Source organism: Peromyscus leucopus, chromosome 5 (assembly GCF_004664715.2).
Source record: "Peromyscus leucopus breed LL Stock chromosome 5, UCI_PerLeu_2.1, whole genome shotgun sequence".
Classification (NCBI taxonomy): Eukaryota; Metazoa; Chordata; class Mammalia; order Rodentia; family Cricetidae; genus Peromyscus; species Peromyscus leucopus.
The window spans coordinates 12,490-17,219 of NC_051067.1; the positions used below are offsets into that span (position 1 = coordinate 12,490).

The 4,730-nt window shown below is 47.6% G+C and overlaps 1 pseudogene; it reads left to right on the top strand.

Moving 5' to 3' along the window:
• Positions 1-309: 309 nt before the first annotated feature.
• Positions 310-4,525, top strand: LOC114688696 (annotated as a pseudogene).
• The last annotated feature ends 205 nt before the right edge of the window (positions 4,526-4,730 follow it).

Consider the following 4,730-nt stretch of genomic DNA (forward strand, 5'->3'; position numbering starts at 1 on the left):
GTGGGGTGGCATTGGAGGTAGGCCTTATGGCTGGAGAGGTTTCTAACAAGGGGATGGAAAAGGCAATATAGGCACTATCTGTATAGATATTAATAGGTTGATCAGAATAGGTCTGAAAAACCTTTAAAATTGCTGAAAGTTCAACCAACTGCGCTGACCAGAAAGGTGTTAGGAAGGAGGTAGGGCAGCCTGAGTAACAGGCTAGACCCAGTAGGCATCTGAGGAGCCCAATCTGGCTGACCCCTGAGGGGTGTTTGTAATTGAGGGATTATCACAGACAGACGAGGGTAGAGGAACTAGCTGTGCCAGATGCGTACCTTGAGGAATCCTGACCATGATAGCAGTGACCAGAATCTTAATTTCACCTGTGAAATCACTATCTATTATGCCAGGGTAGACCTGGACCCCTCAGAGGGCCACAGAAGCTCAGCCAAGGACAAGCGCGCAAACATCAGGAGGTAAGGGCCCTGTCACCCCTGTAGGGATGACCTGAGCCCCTTCAAGGGAGTTTAATACTGTTTTGGCGGTGGCACACAAGTCCAATCCAGCACTGCCTGGAGTTGCTCTCCGGAGGGAGGAGAATGGAACTGGGGCGGGAGAATTTGTTGAGGCTGGGGAGGCAGGAGGTGAGCAGACCTCAAGGCCCCAGGGTGCACTCTTAGAGGCATTGGGGCCAGGGGCTGTCCCTTCAGGAAGTTTCCTGGCACCCAAGGAGGAAGGGGCTGACTGAGATAATTGGTTTTTGACCTGCATTCTGTAGCCTGATGATGGCCCTTGTTGCAGCGGGGGCAGAGAGTGGAAGGCAGGGGCCTCATAGAGGCAGCCTCCTGGTTTTCCACCAAGGCTAATGTAAAAGGAGCCATAGGAACATACTGAGCACAGGCAGATTTCAGCTTTTCAACAAGGCAGAAATTTAATTTGTGATAAGTCTGTCCTGGCAGGGGGTCCTCTGAAGACGGCTCCTCCTCCTCCCCTCATTTTGATCTTCCAACCCCCCCGAGGGCCCGCTCCAGGTAACAGGAAATGCCAGGACAGGCTGAGGCTTACTTTTTGATTTACTAGATTTTTGAGATGGTTTTAGCGGCCGGGAGCCACCACTTCAAGGGCAAGGTCTTTAAGTTCTTTGTGGAGAGTTTTCAATTCCCTTAAAATCTCAACATGTTCCCTGTGAGCCTGGAGGGCCCATCACAGTGAGCTGAGATCTGGGACAGGGGGAGCCAACTTATCAAGAACAGGCCCGCAAAAGTGGGAAGACGAAGAAACATAGGGAGGGGGCATTGTGGAAGGGGGCACCACCGGAGATTTTTGAGGTGGTATAAAAGGGCCCAAGGACTCCTGTTTTAAGGGGAGATTTTTGCAAGGGGGTCCAATCTGGATTATGGTAACAGGCCACCCCTTTCTCTAGGGAAGCCTCCTCGGTGGGTTCTAGAGGGGAGTTAGAGGTAAAATTATTAACAGAGGGATAAAGATGGGCAGGAGTGGACTCCTGGGGATTGTTAGGTTTAAAAGTCATGAGTGTCCCCTCTTCCATAGAGTGCAGGTCGTAATCTAAGGGACAGACCGAAGGCAGACGAGAAAGTGCTCAGGGGGGCTTAGGGTGTTGTGCCCAGATTGTGACCCCCAGAGAGACCACCAAAGACGAGCATGCCGGAATGCAAAAGCAAGGTTTAATTCTGGATATCCAAAAGCAATACAAGCCTAGGCAGGGACTTCATCCAATACATCCAACGCAGTGGAGGCTGGAGGAAGTGCCCACCTGTCTGCAAGCTCAGCTTTTAAAGGAAAAAATCACAAGGTTACATCATTTAGGGGTGCTAGTACGGGTACAATTCTGATTGGCTTGCTTCTAGGGACTTCTAGAAATTACTTCTAAGGGAGTGGTTGCCCGCCACCATTTCTCATTGGCTGCCCTCAGGTGGGGGCATTTCTGTGGTCAGTTACCCAGGAAACCAGGGAGAGGACATTTCATAGTCTGGCAGGCATTACCTCGTGACTATCTTGTGACTCTGTACTTTTACACTTCCTGGTTTCTGGAATCTGAACTGACTGGTTTCAGTAACTAGTGGCCTATCCCAAAAGGAGAAATCTTAGGCCTTAATTTTAGGGAGAAAGCATTTTGGTCTTATTTCTAAGATGGCTCATTTTGGTCTCACAAGGGCAGGTAGTGGGGGAGTGAAAGGCTTCTTTTAAGATTTTTTTCTCCTATATTAATAAGCTCTTGTATGTCAGGGGAATGTTTATAGAGCCTAAGAATGTCATTAATAAAAAAAGGCTTTAAGGTCTTTTTTCTTTACCCTAGTTCCTTGTATCTTGAGGGGCTCATTTAGGCCAGAAATGAATAAATCTTGTGACGAAGTTGCCTGTCCCATGGCTCGTCACTTTCTTACCTGCATCGTCTCCGCTCTCCTCCGGGATTGCGTCCTGAATCGGGTGATTTCAGGGGGATCCAACAACTTCACCAAGGCTTTGGTCTTCCTCTGGGAGACGACGTTCCAAATCCTCAAGAGGTGGTTTGCACCACGTTGGGTGCCAGTTGCCCCGCCTGCAGGGCTACAATGAGTACTTGACCACCCTAAGGAGGGAATGTAGGGACAGGAGATACAAAGGAAATACACCAAGTTAGATTCTGATCAAGGTGCAGCTTTATTTTTCTCCAGAAGGGTTTATATAGTTCCTGCAGGGTGGGGGGAAGCAAGAAGCTGTCATCTGCATAAGGTGGGGCAAGCTAACAGGATGTTTGTATAAGATGTTTACAGGGTGAAAGGGTCAAGGGCTCTGACTCAATGTCCTGTTGCTAGGCAACCTGACTGTAAGATGATGTAGTTCCCTGTGTTATGGGGGGGGGGTCTGTATTTTTCCACTAACTAGAGATTCTGTCCTTGTTCCTGACAGATGACATCTTACTAGCTGATCCAAATATAGGTACTTTAGAGAAAATGTTTGAAGAAGTAAAGAAAAATTTGCAATGTTGGGGATTACAAAGTGCTCCTGAAAAGATACAAAGAGATTATTCTAATAATTATTTAGGATATAAAATAGGTCTGCAAAAAAAAAAAAAAATTAGACCCCAAAAGGTACAAATTAGGAGAGATTGATTGCAAACTCTTAATGACTTTCAAACATTGCTAGGAGACATTTCCTATCCATAGCCCATTATTGGGGTAGAAAATCAAGAACTGATTAATTTGGGCAGTTTGAGAACCCCTGACCCTTCTGGACACTCACTGTGGAGTTTGAGGTTCCCAGGGGAGGGATATGCAAAGTCCCTGGTCTGGCTTCTACTGGAGGTATGACTTCACAGGACAGTGGGAGACTAGTCCGTCCTGCATGATTCTAGAAGACGGACCCTTACTCCTCCCTGGGGTGGGGTTTTGTCTTCACCACCAGACTTAAACCTGGGCCTGTTGGCCCAGCACTGGAGTGCAGAGCTCAATTCTGGCCACATTGTCTTCTCTGAAGCCTGTGCTCACTGCCAAGGGGATGATAGCTTCCTGTGTCAGAAGATGCCTCTGATTGGTCTGGGGACATGAAAGAGTGAGCCTGGCCAGGTGAAAGCAGCCATCAAATATGCCCTTAGTGTAGGCTACTACCACATTGATTGTGCTACTATCTATGGCAACGAGACTGAAATTGGGGAGGCCCTGAAGGAAAATGTGGGACCAGGCAAGGCAGTGCCTAGAGAGGAGCTGTTTGTGACATCCAAACTGTGGAACACTAAGCACCACCCTGAGGATGTAGAAGCTGCCCTCCGGAAGACACTGGCTGATCTCCAGTTGGAGTATCTGGACCTCTATTTGATACAAAGGCCTTACGCCTTTGAGCAGGGAGACAATTTCTTTCCCAAGAATGCCAATGGAACCATCCAATATGACTCTACCCATTATAAGGAGACCTGGAAAGCTCTGGAGGCACTGGTGGCAAAGGGGCTGGTGAAAGCCCTGGGCTTGTCCAACTTCAACAGCCGGTAGATTGATGATATCCTCAGTGTGGCCTCTGTGTGCCCAGCTGTCTTGCAGGTGGAATGCCACCCATATCTGGCTCAAAATGAGCTATTTGAGCACTGTCAAGCACGAGGCTTGGAAGTGACTGCTTACAGCCCCTTGGGTTCCTCTGATTGCGCCTGGCGCCATCCTGATGAGCCAGTCCTGCTTGAGGAACCAGTGGTCTTGGCACTAGCTGAAAAACATGGCTGATCTCCAGTTCAGATCTTGCTCAGATGGCAGGTTCAGCGGAAAGTAATCTGTATCCCCAAAAGCATCACTCCTTCTCGCATCCTTCAGAACATTCAGGTATTTGATTTCACATTTAGCCCTGAGGAGATGAAGCAATTAGATGCTCTGAACAAAAATTGGCGGTATATTGTGCCTATGATTACGGTGGATGGGAAGAGGGTCCCCAGAGATGCTGGACACCCTCTGTATCCCTTTAATGACTCTTACTGAGGCTATAGTTTCTCAGCTTCCCTTTCAGCTCTCCTGCTAAGTGTCGCCTGCTACACCTGAGAAAAATAAAGCCATTGGAATGTAAAAAAAAAAAAAAAAAAAAAAACTGATTAATTTGTTCAAAACCTTAAGGGTGATGAGGACTTAAATAGTTCAAGAGAATTATCAGATGAAGCTTAGAGAGAACTGGCTTTGGTGGAAAAGAAATTACAGGAAGAACAGGTGGATTGTTTTGATCCAAAGCTGGATTGCATTCTGGTTATTTTACCATCTATGTGTTCTTCTATG